The sequence below is a fragment of the Leptidea sinapis genome, chromosome 47 (assembly GCF_905404315.1).
Source record: "Leptidea sinapis chromosome 47, ilLepSina1.1, whole genome shotgun sequence".
NCBI classification, from domain to species: Eukaryota; Metazoa; Arthropoda; class Insecta; order Lepidoptera; family Pieridae; genus Leptidea; species Leptidea sinapis.
Genome location: NC_066311.1, coordinates 5808208 through 5828148, shown reverse-complemented (window position 1 = coordinate 5828148; position 19941 = coordinate 5808208). Strand labels below are relative to the sequence as shown.

The 19941-nt window shown below is 33.4% G+C and overlaps 1 protein-coding gene across 1 annotated transcript in view; it reads right to left on the bottom strand.

The window, feature by feature from the left end:
* The window catches only part of LOC126978103 (leucine-rich repeat-containing protein 4-like), a 148649-nt gene that overhangs the window by 59083 nt on the left and 69625 nt on the right, over positions 1–19941 (bottom strand). The gene's annotated exons all lie outside the window — the stretch shown is intronic.

Genomic DNA, 19941 nt, shown 5'->3' with positions numbered 1-19941 from the left:
GTATTTCCCTGCAAACCTTAATCTCCTATTTCATCCCCATGTAGGTCTAAGTTAAGGTCAAAAATGCTCAAACAAATGTTTATAAATGACTTCATATTAAGTGCCTGAATAGAAAATTTCATGGCTTTATATCCGAAAATGACGAATACCCATGCAAACGTTCATTTTTATATTTCAATCCGTTCATGCCATTTTAAACAAAAAATGGTAGCTTATGCCATTTCCTAAGGTCTAGTCTATTTTGTACCAAATATAATCAAAATCGAATTCGGACTGTGAAGGCGTGGCGCTGTATGGACTTCTATACATACGAATTTTCATTTCTTTTTTCAACCATACACCATTCGAACTTTTAAAAACGCTATACCAAATATTTATTTACTTTTTATCACGTGCCTAATTACAATGTTTATGGAGTCATCTTCGATAATGACGAACCTTAATACAAACTATCATCCCCTATTTCAACCCGTCCAATAATTTTTTTACAACAAAAGATAGCCTATGTCCTTTTCAAAGCTCTTTTCTATCTTTGTATCAAATTTCATCGAAATCGGTTGCGTCGTTTAGATGTGAAAGCGGAACAAACAAACTTACATTCATAATATTAGTAGGGTTACTACTAACCCTTCATGAACACGATCCATAAAAGTTACATAATAAACCATATGGGGTATCTCCAATCCCAAGAGCTATATAATGTATGTAATGAAAATTTGTAATTACTTGTGAAATTTATTAATACTCTTTAGACATTCTTTATTACAATCCATTAATTTCACATCTTTTTCTTTAGACGACGTCCTAAAACAAGCGGGGTCTTTAGGACCCCTATTATATATATCTTATTGCTGACGATTCGGTAACCAGCAGTAATGTGTTAGCATTACTGTGTTTCGGTATGAAAGGCGCCGTAGCTAGTGAAATTACTGGGCAAATGAGACTTAACATAATATTATGTCTCAAGGTGACGAATGCAATTATATTACCGCTCAGTATTTTAGTGTTTTTCAAGAATCCTGAGCGGCACTACATTGTAATGGGCAGGGCGTATGAATAACCATCAATTGAACGTCCTGCTCGTCTCATCCCTTATTTTCATAAAAAAAAACAGTATTCAAAATCATTAATATATATATTTTAATTTATATTTTATATTGTATATTTTAAGTTCTTTTAAATCACCATTAAATAAACAAAACTATTGTATATATGATATTTTATATTCACAATAGACGTCTTATCTCACTCTGAATAATACAAACCGCATTGCTTGATAACAGTTGAAATACTTTCGTTATAACATTCCCGGTCAAACCAACTCAACTATAATTAACATGCTCGTCGATAAACTTATAAATAAGTTATAAATAGTCTCTTTCTGAACTTACGCGTGACTAAACGATGGTCTATCGTACCGCTATTGAAATTAGTTAAGTCATTTGGCCCCTTGTACGGAACATTTTCAGCTGTCTTAGTTTTTGCGGGTAGATTGAAATTCACAACGAATACGTAGGGAGGCTCCTTTGCACAGGATGCCGGCTAGATTACGGGTACCACAACGGCGCCTATTTCTGCCGTGAAGCAGTATTGTGTTAACATTACTGTGTTTCGGTCTGAAGGGCGTCGTAGCTAGTGAAATTACTGGGCAAATGAGACTTAACATCTTATGTCTCAAGGTGACGAGTGCCATTGTAGTGCCGCTCAGAATTGTCAGTTTTTCAAGAATCCTGAGCGGCACTTCATTGTAATGGGAAGGCGTATCAGTTACCATCAGCTGAACGTCTTGATCATCTCGTCCCTTATTTTCATTAACAAAAAAACCTTATACCGCTGTTGGTAATTAATGAAATTGTATCATCATTTTTGCTTTAAAGTACCTTAGTAATTATGCAACTGTTGTGTAATAAGGGTTATTAAAACACGAATGTGGGTGATAATAGTATCATATAAGTGTTTTAATACCTAAATATCAACAGTTGCATACAAGACTTTATCTACACCCATAATATGAATCCTCTATAAAAGATCCTGAAACAGTTAGCTTACTGCTAACATTAAAAAAGCCAGTCCTAGTAACCATTACATCACCTAAACGAGTGTTGTAATGTTGTACTGAATTTCATTATAGTACTCGTTTGGATGATGTTATAGTTATTAGGACATTGTTTGAATGTTGGCAATTAGATAACTGTTTTAGAATCTTTAATAGAGGATTTAAAGCATGGGTGTAGATAGAATACTTTTACACGACTGCTTTCCATGTTTTATTTATACACTCACTGCATTACTTAAAACGCGATGTAGAGTTATACCAAGTTTAAAACTTTTAATTATTTTTGCCCTTATCTTACCTTTCTCACTACAGAATTACATGACAAGGTAACAACAAAAATTTTAAACTAGAAGTTTACACTGAGATTATTAGTAAAACAGATCATCTTTAACTATCTATTATAATCAAGGCTGCTATCCCAAGAACTCGCCAAACTAGCGCATAATTTAAACCATTTCTGGAAAGTTTAAATAAAGCATATATTTTTTTTAAAAATGATATATCTATACAATGTGAAACAAAATTTAATTTTTTCTTTACATTTCAACTTATTGTAGACAGTGCGAAAAAAAATCACAAAACTACCCTTAACTTTTACAGTTGAAGCAACGCTAATCATTCAATCTAGATCTAGAGAGAAAATTGTACAAAAATTTAATATTTTTACACCAATAACTAGTTAACATGATAAAGTTTTGTTAGTTTTATGGAGAAAGTTATATAGCGTTTGTAATAAATTAAAAATGCTTCAAATTTTAAAACTATGGCCCCCTTTTGCGAGCGAGGTAGCCTAGCTCCGCGCGATTCCTCAAGGCCGATGGCTCGTTCCCCAGCCTTAAGGCGACACTAAATGCCAGCGACCTTGAGCGATATGAGTTCACGGCTGTCGGCCCGCCATCTAAGTAACAAAGCCAATATTTTCAAAATTCTTGAGTGGTTTTCCACTCAGTTAATATGCTTACAATCCTCGTTATTCACTACTAATCTGAATAAATGAACCTACACAAAAAAGTACAAGCTATAAGAACAACTTTTCTGAGAGAAGTACCAAAAAATGCGTCACGCCATGCTAAAAAACTTGTTTAACTTCAAAGAAAAGTGGTAGTTCAAAAAGGCTCGGCAGTTTTAACTATAACCAACAGCAAGCATTAGCAACCTACAAATAAGTCTTAAGGATATGTGTAAAAGGATTAAGTAGTGTTCATAGCTCGAATTGCTATACTTTCACCACAAAACTTGTCTAAAAACATCATGTTTGCGTGTTTTCTGCTTACTCTTCGCCTTAAGTGTTTATCGAAAAAAAGTTAGCGCTTGGAAGATTTTACTCCAAACAAATAATATTGTATTCTTACTAATAAGTACTTAATAAGAAAAGTTATTTGTAACATTTGCTATGTAGAGCAGAATACTTCTGAAATAGTTAAAGCAATTTATATTACGGTAAAAAGCATTTTGTGTCATTACGCAATCAATAAATTGATAATACCTACAACTGTATCCTCGTTTCAAATTCCTTACGTTATTTCTATTGCATTGCAACGAGATAAGCAAACCAAGTGCACCTTCCATTGTTTTTTTTATTTATTTATCTTTTAAGGTAAATAAAGCTTAACTAGCCTTCATAACCGTCTCATGAAATATGAAAGTAGAAAGCTTGCGGCACATGATAGTAAGTGACTAGTCACCTCTCTAATTAAATAGTATCATCAAAGAGAATATATTATTAGTAGCAATTTCAGTCATGTCGTCAGTTTTCTAACGTTAATGAACCTAATGCCATTAAATAATCATAATACACTTTTGTATTTTACGTGGTAAATTAATGTAGGACTAATGAATTATAACGAAATTACGAAAGGCAACGATCAAATAATTTCAGTGTCAAAATTGGCTACATAACTAATGCTTAAAGTCTTAGTATACATGTTGATCAATAGGTAGTAAATAATTTATACTATAAGTCCAGCTAGCAAGTCTATTGTTGCATATACATGGGGCACAATAAATGTTTTGCACTTCTAGCTAATCGGAAGTATTTGAATTTCGTTAATGTTATATTTTTTGCAACGTTGCAACCTTCTTAATATTAAAAAAAAAAACAATTTGCGGAAATCAAACAAAGTGCTACGTACGTACGAAAATGGAATTAAGTCCAAAAGATTTTAGAGCGATGATTTTTTTATGATTTTAAAAGTTCTCTCTCCCCGGAAGACTATCTGTGCCGCTCGTCTTCGAAATGCTTTTGGGAGAGAAGCACCTTGCTTGAGCACCGTGAGACGATGGTCTGCTGAATTTAAGAGAGGTCGGGTTTCTTTACATGACATATTTCGTGAGGGGCGGCCTTCAATTGCCGTCAACGAAAATAATGTGGCTACTGTTAAGCGGCTAATTGAAGAAAACTCGCGGATTACTTATGAGACAATTCGAGGAATATTGATGATTGGTACGAGCCAAATTCAGAAAATTTTACCCGAAGAATTGAAAGTTCGGAAACTTTGTTGTCGTTGGATCCCTCATGAAGTGACAGGGGGCTCGCTAGGAATGGTGCTCACAGATGCTAATGAAGTTCAACCACAGACGAATACTGCTGTTTATGACATTGTAACAGGACACGAAACGTGGATATATTGTTTTTAACCCGAAAAAAAACAGCAATCTTGTGAATGGGTGTTTGAAAATGAGAACAGGTCAACAAAAGTGAGGCAGGCGAGAAACGTTGGTAAAAAAACGATGGTATTTTTTTCTCTCAGCTACGGGTCCCATCTGCACAATTCCACTTGGAGATCAAAGGAGTTTTATTCCCGAGTGGTATTCTACCATTTGTTTACCCAGAGTGCTTAAAAAAGCCAACAAAACTAAGTCATTTTAAGCTTCAGAAAAAGTACAACACGTCACCCATCCTGCACATAGCCCCGACCTAGCACCCTGTGACTTCTGTATTTTCCCCAAAATCAAAGATTTGATGAGAGGTTTCACTTTTACCCATTCCGAAGAGACAGTGATAGCGTTCAATCCGCACGTAGAAAACATTTTTTTGCACCCGTTCTTCTCAGGTCTGATTTTAAATCCTACAATAAAAATATTTTAATTTACTACTAGTACAAATCAAAACCCTTGAATGAGAGTTATACCATTAGGAGGCTCCTTTGCACAGGATGCCAGCTAGATTATGAGTCACACAAGGGCATTCATTTCTGCCGTGAAGCAGTAATGTGTAAACATTATTGTATCTCGGTTTGAAGGGCGCCGTAGCTAGTGAAATTACTGGGCAAATGATACTTAACATCTTATGTCTCAATGTGACGAGCGCAATTGTACTGCCGCTCAGAATTTTTGGTGTTCTGCATTGTAATCGTTTGGGCGTATCAGCTGAATGTCCTGCTCGTCTCGTCCTTTATTTTCATAAAAAAAATGGCTGTACGTATAGTTAAGGCAGTGTCCGTACCGCTCAAAACATCAGTAATTCCATCCTAAGTAATAGAACTGTCACTGTTGCTTGCAGATGTATCCACTTGATATAGGTTGGTTCTGCTTGTTTCGTCCCTTTCAATAAAATCCGCTGGTTAAATGGTTACTATATGATGTCCCTATCAACGTGGTAACTAATAATGTAATTTATCCAAGTTTTAGTTTTTCTTATCTTTTACAATATATTTTTGTTCCACGAAATTTCAATCAAAACATACAGTGTATTTGAGATGTTAAAAGCTAAATTTTCATCAAATTTCGTAAAAAATAAAATATTTTGTAAAAGATGAACATAAAAAACCAAAAACTTGGTTATTAGAATTGTTCACATAAGGGTTATGTGAAAAAGTGTGAAAACAAAAGTTGTAGATCTTCTCTACCTATTTACCCCCTACCTATACCTACCACATTACCTTTTTCACATAGGACTCATCGTTTAGCCGCCAAGATATACTGTTTTTTACCCGTAACAACCCCCGTTTTCCACTTCTCGAACTCAGATCACCTGTAATACATTTTTCCTTTCATTTTTGTTATATTGTCTTCCAATTCCAAAATGTTTCATCCTACCACTATTTTTTTTTTGTATTAAAAAATTGTCGACCCGGTCGACGAAGTAAGTTTACGACTTGCATTGTATTTTCCGAATACTTCACATAAATTTTCTCGAATTGAAAATATGTTATGTTGCACTTACTTTAATTAGTTTTCAATAATTTAATGCACTTTTACGTGTTATTCACTATTAAACCATGCAGACATGCTGTTTCAATCGATTTTGAAGGTACGCCCCATCAATAAACTCGATAGACGCTTTATAGTTGTAAGTGAATACCGTTGAGTGATTCCATGGAAGCTATTTATACCTGTTTTTCAGTTTTCCCGAAACGTTAAATGTAGACAACAAACCTTCGGAGGAGGAAGGAATACCTTTAATCCAGATTTATCGATTTCGTATAAATTTTCGATAAACTATGTACAAAAGGAACCTTCTCAAACTACTGTTTATCTATTATTCAACAGATCTATACCCTGCCTTCAATACCGTTAATGCTAACACGTTATATAAAAATATCCTCTCATATTTAGATAGATAAAAATATAGTAGCTTATATATTTCATGATTCCGCTACTAAAAATTTAAGTTATTAAATTAAATTAAGTTTTAAGCGGGAATCGAACCCACTACATGTCACTCTTTAGACACACACTCAACCTTACCAATCAACCAATAATACCATTACCTATTTCTATCTATATTAATCAATGGAGAGCCGATTTTTCAACCGACTTCAAAATAGGAGTAGGTTCTCAATTCGTCGGTATTCTTTTTATGTTTGTTACCTCAAAACTTTCGAGTGGGTGAACCGATTTTTATAATTCTTTTTTTATTTAAAAGCTGGTGCATTCCGTGTAGTCCCATTGTAATTTGGTCCAGATTTGACAGTGACATCAATGAGAAAACTAATAAATGCTTTACATACGTATAGCAAAGTGGATAATAAATTTACAAATAACTCAATATCGCGCCAACCGATTTCAATGATTCTTTTTTTATTGGAAAGGTAGAATGCTTCAAAGATAGTTTGGTTAGGTTCTGATTACGGAATCCATGACAAAGTAACGGAACTCTTCAATTCTTAGGAGCAAATTAACGATATTCGGCCGAAACTTTTTTATGCTATCTGGATATTTAAGTCGTGTACCATAACATAGTTATGGTCAAGTAATTGTCGTAGTCAAATATTATGATCAATGGGACTCCTTAACGACTTAAAGTAAGGGTGCGGGTGCGTAGCAGAATTTCTGTCTGTAATCAAATTGCACAGCGCTTACGTTCATTGCTGCATTGAAAACTTTAGTATATCTACACATATTTAGGTAAATTGTAAGTTAGTGTACTTCAAATTCACTAAAAATAAAAAATAAATTAACAAAAAAAAACAACTGACTTCCAAAACAATAGATATAATATGCACTAAAAAGTATAAAAATAATTGCGTATTCTTATACAATCTAATTCTAGTTACAATTATTGTAATTTTTGGAGTCAATATCATACAAGATAGGTTTGTAACTCCTTACATACATATATATCCTTACTTACATAAATACATATATCTATATGTTATAGGTGAGATGTGCTTGAGTCGTGAGGGAGCGAGAGGCTAGAGCGGGGCCGCGGCGGGAGGACAGTGATTGCAAAAATAACAATAAGCGTAACTAGAATTAGATTAATTAATTAGATTCTATAAAAATACGCAATTATTTTTATACTTTTTAGTGCTTATTATAATATGTATTGTTTTGGAATAGTGTTTTTGAATCCGGTTGTTTTTTACTGCAAAAACTACTTAACCTAAATAATACTTCTATCATAAGATTTTAGTATATGTTTGTTGGTGCTTACTTATCTGGAACCAATGTTTAATGGTTTAGAAATACCTATATAATATTCAAATATTTTAATACAGGTGACAATTCATACTATGAGCGGGCGCGGGGTACTTTTCATTTGAAATGACAATGAGAATCAAAAAAAAAAATAAGAGGAATACACAATAATATATCAAAACATTATTTAATACGATAAGAGTCATTATTATACATTATTAAACTATTAATTGTAATAATTAGTTATTTTAGTATTAGAGGCGCAGATAATGTACAAGGTACTATCTTCGCGCCTCAATAAGGCTACTGGAAACCCAAGCGCTGGCAGCTATTTGTGTCAACGGCCTAGCTATCCAACGCGGAAATGCATATTTTAAATATAATAATAATATTTGTTTTGTTTGAATAAGGGTTTTAAAATATACGCATATATTATATTGATATAATGATATTGAAAAATCCGTTAAGACTTTTCGCATCCTTCTTTCATTCCTAATTATGCGTTTAATGTTATCCATAGCGTAAGACCCAACGATGTAAATAATTTTTATGAGATCTACCAAACTTTGATAAAAGCGCCGATAAATTTATCTAAATGGGGTATTCTGAGGGGTTTTTCCTGTGAAGTGCTAAAGTTACTTCACTTAACTTTCATCCTTTTAGTAAATTTCTCCAAAATGTTGACGTGCCAGCGAAATAGGTAAGCCTTAAAATAATAAGGACTCATAACTTATTACTTGTAGTGAAATATTATAATAAGTTATCCAAACAGATAACTTATATAGTTGTAGCTAAGTTAAAAGACGTTTTTGTATCCAATTATAAATAATAATATTTTTATGATTACTTAATTGTTAATATAAAATTCAATTAAACAAAATGTAAAAATATGTGGCTACTGAAGAATTCAATTTAACGTCAAATGCTCGAAATCCCGTACAAAAAAAAATTTACAGTTTTTTTTGTACTTCATTTTTTGTTTGTAGTTCTTATGGGGTTTTTTAAGCTATGCTTAAAGATATTTATTTTATTAATGTAAAGAAAATAAAATTAATTTGTGCTCTTAAATATTATAAACGTCGGTGGTTGCTATTGGTTAAGTAACCGTAATTTTTTTTTACAAATGTGAGTACCAAAATCTCAATTTATAGTTTTTGGAGCTATTTTTGCTTTGAAGTATTGTATTTTTTTATGAAAATGAATACGCCCTACCCATTACAATGCAGTGTTTCTTTAGTGCCTAACTGTAAACAGATTATGTTTTCTTTACACAACTCAAAACTTATATTTTCGCTTTGGGTAAGCAATTATATTAATGAATGTCAAAGTACTAATTTCTTTTGTTGCTGTACTTTGGAAAGATTGAGTTTTAATAAGAAGAAGTGACAAGATACTCATTGCTACACTTCAAAATCAAGATTTAAAATTTCAACATTACTCATTCACGACGCCGCCACAAGCAATATTTTTTTTTAATGAAAGGGGATGACAAACGAGTGTATGGTTCACCTGATTTTAAGTGATCACCGCCGCCAACATTTTTCTGCAACACCTAAAAAATCACAGGAGCATTGCCGGAATTTTAGAAAGATTAGTTTTTTAAGCGATTTATACCCGCCCACGGGACCGTTTTCTTTTTTTTTTCTAGTCGGGCCGAGCCGGAAGTTCACCTGATAGTAATTGATACGCCCTACCCATTGCAATGCAGTGCCGCTCAGGATTCATGAAAAACCTAAAAATTCTGAGCGCCACTACAATTGCGCTCGTCACCTTGAGACTGCTTCACGGCAGAAATAGGCGCCGTTGTGGTACCCATAATCTAGCCGGCTTCCTGTGCAAAGGAGCCTACCACTTACATTGTATTATATTATAATTAATACCTAAGTCGGGTTCATCGTCGGCTGTCTAGCAGAGGATGAAACGGTCACTCATGTAATCCTGGAATATGCTGGGGTGGCCAATCAACGGGCAAAGACCTTAGTAAAAACATGGTCGCTCCAGGAATTATGCAAACACCCCCGGAGTGTTCTGAACTTCTAGAAGGAGCTGGGCTGGTTACATATGACTGGCCAACACTGCACGCAAAATGGACCCAACTGGGCGATCTAATTGCAGAAACAGGAGCCCCTTACCAATACCAATACCTAAGTCGTGAATTATTTATAAATTCACCATTCAATATATTTCTCTATATCAATAAATCTTTTAATCTATTTCACTAAAATTCGTTATATTCCCAGACAATTATTTGGAATTATATTATCATATTTTACGAACATTCGCGAAAACCAAGTTCAAATAAATATTATAATGAAATACTCGGATTTATCATTCAATTTCACGGCGTATTGTAAGATATTATTCTCACTAACAAATACTGAAGGTTATCCAAATAAATGGAGGTCATGTCACATTTATTCTGGAGCCCTTGTCACCTTCCAACAAATCTTCTTGACTTAACTTACGGGCCCGTGCTTAGTTTACATCGGCCTTAGAATCATAGATTAAGGATTGTCTCCGCTGTGTTCCAACTAGATACCGCACTACCTAAGAACAATATATTGCTATGGGGCAGTGCGGCCGATATTAATACTATATTTGTGCTGCAGAAGAGGGCTATTCGCGCGATTTATAACCTAGGTCCTAAAGAATCATTAAGAGAAAAATTTAAAGAAATAAACATTTTGTCTGTTGCTTCTCAATACATTTTTGATAATGTTTTGTATGTTCATAAGCACATTGAGGAATTTTCTAGAAACTGTGACATTCATAATGTTAACACGAGGAACAAACATAAACTTGTTGTGGCTACTACTCGGTTGGGTCGAGTTAGTAAGTCTTTTGTTGGGCGATGTATATGCTTCTACAATATGATCCCAGAAAATGTACAAAACAAATGTGTTACGAAATTTAAAAGAATTGTTTAAAAACGTTTGTGTGGGAAAGGTTATTATAGCATAAACGATTTTCTTAATGACACCACGGACTGGGAATAAAGCGAACACCCTCAGGCTCTTTAATTATAAATGTTTATTGTACGATATTACATTGTAATCCATATTTTATATTTAAAAAAAAAAGCCCGCTGAGTTTCTTGCGCCCATTCTTCTCAGGTCTGAGGCAGTCTCTTTTGAATGGGTGGTAGATTTTGACGTTCAATAAGTGATTTTAAATCCTATTTTGAATAAAAATATTTGAATTTGAATTTGAATTTGAATTTGAATAGCTTTTTTATTGCGGCAACTATCAGATGCTTATTTGCGTGGCATCTTGACAATGGCATCTTTGACATTTTGTAACATACACTTCGTATTCGTTTACATTGAAATTAATAATTACTGGTGGTATGTGATACCAGTGTCTGCATTATTTTCATTTTTTTTAAGTTTAAAAGAAGATGTGGCACGCCAACGTCTCACATTGTTCGAGACAGGATCGAGTACGCCCACTTGGGTGTACCGTCATAGTTGCCGCACTTTGCGACTACGCCTGCGGTATCTAGTGTGAGCGCAGCGGAGACCAATCCTTAACCTAAGCTTAGAATATACTAGAGTATATACGACCTGACAGCCCAAGAATGCAATCAAAAATTTAGTATTTTACCCGACTTCAAAAAAGGGAGGAGGTTCTCAATTCGTAAGTTTGTATTTTTTATGTTTTTTACCTCAAAACTTTGGACTGGGTGAACCGATTTTGATAATTATTATTTTTTTATTTGAAAGCTGCTGCTTCCCGTGTGGTCCCATTGCAATTTAGTCCAGATCTGACTCGAAAATAACAATAATCGTTCGTAGAATTAGATTATTTAATTAGATAAAATACGTAATTATTTTCATACTTTTTAGTGCATATTAATCTTTTGTTTTGGAGGTATTTTTGAAGTCGGTTGTTTTTTTGTTAAAATATTTTTTCTTTGATTAACGCGAGTGTTAAACATTTAATTAAAACACTTTTTAAAGGGTTAAAACGCGTGTAACTGTAACTGTATTTTTACGTTACATTTTTGCGTAAAAGTTACTTTTTTGTTATTATTTTAGTCTCCCTCAGTTTTAGTCACTCATTTCATCTGCAGTCCCCCTGAAAACAAGACCTGGAAAGGTCTTGAAACGTCGGGGTAACTAAAGTTAGGTTTGATAATTATGTAATAACTTAAGACAGAAGGACCCTTAAGTTGGGACTGAATAAATTGACCGACTTGGTATTACTTGGATTCTTATTTATTTATTTCTTATTAACAAATAACATATTATAGGTAACACAATTATTGTACATACATAAACTCATTTGAGTTTTACCGTGTACAATAAGGTCGTCGGAAGACATATAATATTATTTAAATTTAAAGTTTAATACTTAATTAACTACTTAAATTAAATTACTTATTTTTAAAGAAAAATGAAACAACTTAAAACTACATACAAATATTCATTATACAGAAGAAAAACAAAACAAAACAAAGGCACAAACATTTAGGTGCTAAGAAATTTTATGAACAACATTACAAACTAAATAACTTACAAATACCCTCAATATTAACACTACAAGTATTGTTGCTTTATCTACAGAGTGATTATTTTATTTACAAACAATAGAACACTGCAAGAAGGACGAGGAGAGTGAATTTTTTTTTTATTTCTTTATTAATTTAAACATTAGTTGAGTTTTGACAGAAAGTATTGATTTAATTTATATTTCAGGTTTTTTACTGTCAGGTCCTGCTTTACAACTTTGGGCAGTTCATTCATCAGGTTAGGAACCAAATACTTAAGCCTGTTCTTACCATAAATATTTGAAAATCTTGGTAAGAGTAATTTAGAGTCTGCCATGGATCTGACAACTTTTTACGGTAGAAGGACTGAGTTGCGAGAATTGTTTTTTTTACAAGTTATGATTTGATGGCTTTATTAATATCAAACATTTGAGTAATAAATGGCTCAACTCAATCATTCTCAAACCAAATTCACAATCCATCCAAGACATCGAGAGATATTATTAATATTAACCATTTTCACATTCAAACCTTAACCAGTGGGAGGCTCATTTGCATCGGCTGCCGGCTAGATTATGGGTACCACAACGGCGCCTATTTCTGCCGTGAAGCAGTTATTTGTAAGCATTACTGCGTTTCATTCTAAAGGGCTCCGTTGCTAGTGAAATTACTGGGCAAATATGACTTGACATCGTATGTCTCAAGGTGACGAGCTCAATTGTAGCGCCAATCAGAATTTTTGGGTTTTTCAAGAATCTCGAGCAGCACTGCATTGTAATGGGGCAACTTGTATCAACTTCTATCACCTGAATGTCCTGCTCATTTCGTCTCTTATTTTCATAAAAAAAAAAAAACAAATTAAAATTCAAGTCATCGAACGACATTATTCATATAAAATGCAATCCTTAAAACGAAATGTTAAGATATTACAATCGTACAATAATAACAAGATTACGATGGCGACAGAAATGCCTAGAGCCGCCCCACATTTCTAGAGTGAGGAATGTAATGATATTACGACACACACTCGTGTTGACAAGGAATATTAAATAGTCCATGTACGATACAACTGTGGGAATGTAATCTTTTAACAACTTGGCTTCTTTAAAAAATGTCTTTTACAACCAGAACGTAATAATACTATTTTCACCAAAAGGGAAATGCTAGTGATTAGAAGGCTTAAGGACAGGGTGGTTTGGAGAGACATGGTTAAAATTGTGACACATACCCTTGACCAGAGTGGACGAGACCTTCAGCAATGAAGAACAATACTGAGAAGAAGTTGATGCTAGGGCAGGGCAGTACATAAATAATATTATATTGACACACTTATACACAATTCTTTTACACATTATCTTGCCTTTATCTTGTTTTTTATATATAATAATAATAATATTGTTGCACTTTTTGTCTAACTATTACACAAATTATCTTGCCCCAAACTAGGCATAGCCTGTACTATGGGTACAATACAACGATATATTTAATACAATATGCTTACTTAAACATACAAAAATATATATAAACATCCATGACTAGAAAACAAACATCCATATTCATCATATAAATGATTGCGCCTACCTGCATTCGATCCCGGGACCTTTACCTTAGTAGTCAGGGTCACTAACCATTCGGCTACATCGGTCGTCAAATATGAAAGCATACTTTACGCAAAGATAATATTTAATCTTTTATTGGCGTACTCCTCCCATATTTCTAAAATAACACATATTTTGACTCTCTACAAGCAAAGTGGTAGCTAGGAAGACTGACATTATGACCTAAACTGCTGCTTCAATATTCAATAATTATTATACTCAAAAGACTCACTTCAATCTATCAAAATATTTGAAAAACCACTTAAAATGTGTTTTCTAAGATGAGAATAGTATAGTTGATTTAATAGAGGTGTAATGTTGTTATATGATTTAACAGATGGGCTGGGAGTTTCTTTTTAGTTCTTCTCCCCATGTCAAAGCCCTTTTTGTATGACAATAAGGGACGCGACGAGCAGGACTTTGGTAATTAATACGCCCCGCCCATTACAACGTAGTGCCGCTCAGGAGTCTTAAAAATCCCAAAAATTCTGATCGGCACTACATTGCGTTCGTCTCCTTGAGACATTAAATGTTAAGTCTCGTTTGCCCAACGATTTCACTAGCTACGATGCCCCTTTTCCTGAAACACAATAATGCTTAGACATTACTGCTTCACGGCAGAAATAAGCGCCGTTTTGGTACACTGGGGAAACTCCCCTTTTTACCTATTGATTTAGCTTCTATATTATTGTTAGTCCCTATAGTAGTCACTCTCTATAATAGATATATTTATACCTATTTCTATTTCCATTGCTACGAGGGTTAAATTTATAGACATGAGGTGAATCTGAGGTCATCCATATACACCTGAGTTAGAAAATCTCACACTCTCCTTATTGCTACATAGTGCTTTAAAATATGGCTTCGAATGATGTTAAATCTTATATTAAATTGAAGTCAATTTGATACCATATTTTTTTACTTTGTTACTTATACCAATAGTCTTATTTCTACAGGATATTGGGTACCGCAGATGCACCTTTTTCTGTCTTGAAACAATAATTTGCAAGCATTATTATTATGTTCGATTTGATGGGCGCTAGAGTTATTGAAATAATGCGGTATTTCAAGTTTCAATTTGACATGAATTGAACGCAGAGATCAATTATGTTTGTTGCATTATTTTACATATTATATTGTAATTGAAATGATTTGTAAATCGATGGAAATGTAAATCTTGATATAAAAGAGTGGTGATGAGTTACTTCCTACTTCTCCTCTCCAGTAGCGGTACATTCAATAAGAAAAATATCTATTTTGACATTCATAAGTGTGATTTCCGTGACCTACATGAATAAAGTGATTTTGATTTGATTTCAATTTCAAGACTTTGAAAGGCATATTAAAAAAAATGTGTGCGTCTCGGAACATGACAGAAGTGATAACTTAAACGAATCTAAGTTTAACTGTTTAATATTGAAAACTTAACTTGAGAAAGCTTAGGATATTACTTAAATTTTATGTATATTATATAATATATATGATAATGTAAGAAAATTTTATTTATTTTAAGAAAATCTTTTATTCGTTATAAAATATATTTTATTTTTAGTTACAAATCGTCAATATGTACATTATTGGTATCATTATTTAATCCTATAATAGTATTAATTGGTTAGAGTGAGAGGGGCCTACCTACTGTTACATTATACGTGAGAGAAAGGAAAGCCAGACAAAATGGCGCGGTAACGCGTTACGTTACGTCGCGATTTACCCAGTGGGACGTTCCTTTACACAGGATGCCGGCTAGATAAATAGAATATTAATAGAATAATAATAATAATAAGAGTAATTAGTTAACATTACTGTGTTTTGATCTGAAGGGTGCCGTAGCTAGTGAAATTACTATGCAAATGAGACTTAACATCTTACGTCTCAAGATGACGGCGCAGTTGTAGCGCTCAGAATTTTTGATTATTTCAAGAATCCTGAGTGGCACTGCATTATAATGGGCAGGGCGTATCAGTTACTATCAGCTGAACGTCCTGTTCGTCTTGTCCCTATTTAAAAATAAACACTCCCTTAACAAGTTATAAATACAAAGTAATTTTGTACAAAACATTTGATTCCTTAATTCGTCCTGAGTATATACAACGGTTGATTTGAAACAATGCTTAATTGAATAACGTTGTTATCAGCAAATCGATTGAAATCAGTCGCTTCTTAATTGAAAGATCCATTAAGCCACTTCAGCTTTTAAAACGTCGTCGTAATAAACGCTTTTAGAAACCACTAAACGAGGCAATTGACCGAATGAAACTTTGAAATGAATCAGCAAAATCCCTCCGAGTTTTAATTTACAGCTATTGATTTTTAAATGTATGTCAGCGCTGGGATTGGATCGTTAATATTTTAGTGACGTACACTGGGCTCCAGTCAACTTGAATAACATGTGCACTTACTTTTTCTAACTATCTGCCTGGATAGACTTTGTTGTGTCCAAATTTTATAGTAAAAACTAAGATTAAGGATTGGTCGCTCCAACTAAACACTACTACCGAAGAACAATAGCTTTTTTATTACGGCAATTATTAGATGCTTGTGTGCATGATGACTCTCAATGGCATCTTTAAAATTTTGTAACATACGCTTCCTGTTGTTTTATATTAAACTTAGTAAAATACAAAATACTTAGTGATGATATGTGATGCCAGTGTCTTTCCTATATATTGTTATATTATTTTAACTAAGTTTTACTACGCAATTTGGCATTTTAGTTTCAATTATTAGCAATTTTAACAGAACATGTGGCATTTCAACACATTGTTCGAGACTGGCTCGAGTACGACCACTTCTGCGTAATAATAGTTGCCACACTGTGACTATGCTTGCGGTATCTTGTTGGAGCGTAGCGAAGACCTATCCTTAATCTAAGAGTAAAAACTTAATAAATGAAATGTTTCCGTTTTCAATATAAGCGCAAAAAATATATTTAGTGTCGACATCACCTTAAACCATTAATATTTTTAGTGTTTTTTCTACTAAATTATGCATATATTACACATATAAACATTCCTCTTGAATCACTCCAAATTCCGAAGTTTTAAAGATCTAAGCATACATAGGGACAGACAGTGGTAAGCGATCATTTACTTAGTGTGCTTATTTTACTACGAAATTAATCGTTTTTGTACTAGCTATAGGCTAACAATATACTAACGTAAAGACAAAGTGTGCGAGAGAGAAGAGCATTATTCTAATGGAAAGCGAATCTACTGTGACTGTAACCAATTTTGATTGAAAAGTCGTAAGTAAACAGTCAATCATTAACTCTTAAGTATTTTGAATAAACAATCAATGATAATAAGTGGGAGGCTCCTTTGCACAGAATGCAACAACTGAACCTATTACCGCCGTAAAGCAGTAATGTGAAAGCATTATTGTGTTTCGGTCTGAAGGACGCCGTAGCTAGTGAAATTACTGGGCAAATGTGACTTAACATATTGTCTCAAGGTGACGAGCAATTGTAGTGCGGCTTAGAATATTTTGGTTTTGCAATAATCCTGAGCAGCACTGCATTGTAATGGGCATGACGTATCAGCAAATATTCCTGGCCTGTTTTTATCGGTTGTCTAACAGCAAGAGACTCTCTAGACGTGTAAATCATCTAAGCATGAGACATTTATAAATATAGATTCATGTCGTTTTATTGCTGTAGGTAACGAATTTACTGTCAAAGATCATTAAGTGCAATTTTATAAAGTAAATGAATATATGAGCCATATTTGATACTATCAGTATTGGACCTATACTATTTTGATTTCATGATAAGTTGTTAGCAACGTGAATCTTTTATGATTCAAGTTTTGCTGTTAAGGCGACACTAAATACCAGCGACCTTGAGCGATATGAGTTCACGGCTGCCGGCCCGCCATCTATGTAACAAAGCCAATATTTTCAAAATTCTTGGGTGGAAAACAGTTTATATGCTTACAATCCGCGTTATTCACTACTAATCTGAATAAATGAACCTACACAAAAAAGTACAAGCTATAAGAATAACTTTTCTGAGAGAAGTACCAAAAAAATGCGTCACGCCATGCCAAAAAACTTGTTTAACTTCAAAGAAAAGTGGTAGTTAAAAAAGGCTCGGCAGTGTTAACTATAACCAACAGCAAGCATTAGCAACCTACAAATAAGACTTAAGGATTTGTGTAACATGATTAAGTAGTGTTCATAGCTCGAGATGCTATACTTTCACCACAAAACTTGTCTAAAAACACCATGTTTGCGTGTTTTCTGCTTACTCTTCGCCTTAAGTGTCACTGTAACAATTTTTAGGATGAAAAAATGTGACGAGACGAGATTATGTTCAGTTCAAACGCCCTGACGCTTAGAATGCCGCTCCTGAATATTTGGAAACCCCAATTTCTGAATGGCACAGCAACTGCGATTGTCTTGTTGTCGTTTAGAATAAAGATACATAAAATTTTCCAACTCCTTAAAAATCATACACAGCGTACATTGAAAAGATATACACTGATAAAAAGTAAATTACGTTAGGCTTTCGAAACAATTCCTGGTGCCGAGTTTGTACTGCGGCATTCTATAATACCGTAATTAGAGCAAAACGGCTCAATTCTTAATTAAGCGGATGAGGATTCTGTCGGCAGTTATAATTTTTATTAAATAATGAGAAAATTTAATTAGATTTTAACATGTTTAGGCCTTTTTTTATGTTTAGACTAGCTAAAATAATGATTTTATATGAATTTTTCAATAATATATCAATATCCGGACGACCGAGCCTTGCTCGGATTTTTAGGAATGTACAAAACTTGAACAAAAAAAAAACTAATTGGACATCTGGATTCGAACCGGGGTCTTCTGCTTTCCGGATCACCCAATGAGCTATTATAGTCTTGTATCTAGTAGCGAAATTTACCTTTGTATTGTAATGTTATTGTAGCTGTTTCTCATTAAAACACGGATAAAACTACATTTTTTTAAATTGAAACCTAGCTAGATCGATTTCTCGCCCCCGAAATTACCTCTATACTAAATTTTATTAAAATCGTTGGAGCCGTTTCCGAGATTCAGAATATATATATATATATAATATAAGAATAAGAATATATATATACAAGAATTGCTCATTTAAAGATATTAGATAACATCAAAAATTAATTCGTAAAATATGCACCCTGCTGTCGTAATGAAATTCTTTCACAGCAGAACTGTCAAACCGTGCGTCAATAAATTCTCTCGTAGAAATTATGTGTGGACACATCAAAGGAAAAACAAATTTGTTGTTTTTATTTAATTTAGCAACATTTTCCTATTTATTCACCTTTTAAACCTTCCCTGGAATTCCATGAATAATTCAAGGCCAAAATTAGCCAAATCGGTCCAGCCGTTCTGGAGTGTAAGCGAGACTAACGAACAGCAATTCATTTTTATATATATAGATATAACATATCGAACAAAACTTCACACACAAATAAAATTTGAAATCAAAATTTTATGAACGATGCGGGGCTCGAAACTACGACCACAAATTTTACTTGTGTATTAATCCTAGTTATCACTTTATAAACAAAACAAATTGTTAAGACTTCAACTGATGATATCACATACAAATGATAACTAACTTATAGAATTAACTGAAAATGGCAAAACTATTAACATACAAGGATAGATAAGTTACTTAAAAATTCAAATGATTTATTTTGGACACGTACATTCAGCAGTGTTTTTAAAATATTACCCCATTGACTGCCTTCTTTATAAATAAAAAAAAAATAGTAATTTTAAAAGAGTAAATTGTTAAGTTTCATCCTGATATAAAGTAATATCATTTTTCCTATATCGAATGCGAAATCCTATTATTAAGTAAGAATTTCGGATATGTGCATCAACAAATAAACAGTAAAACATTTCATTTATTGATTTTTTTTGAACACACACCTTTATGCTTTTTACCATCACTACATATT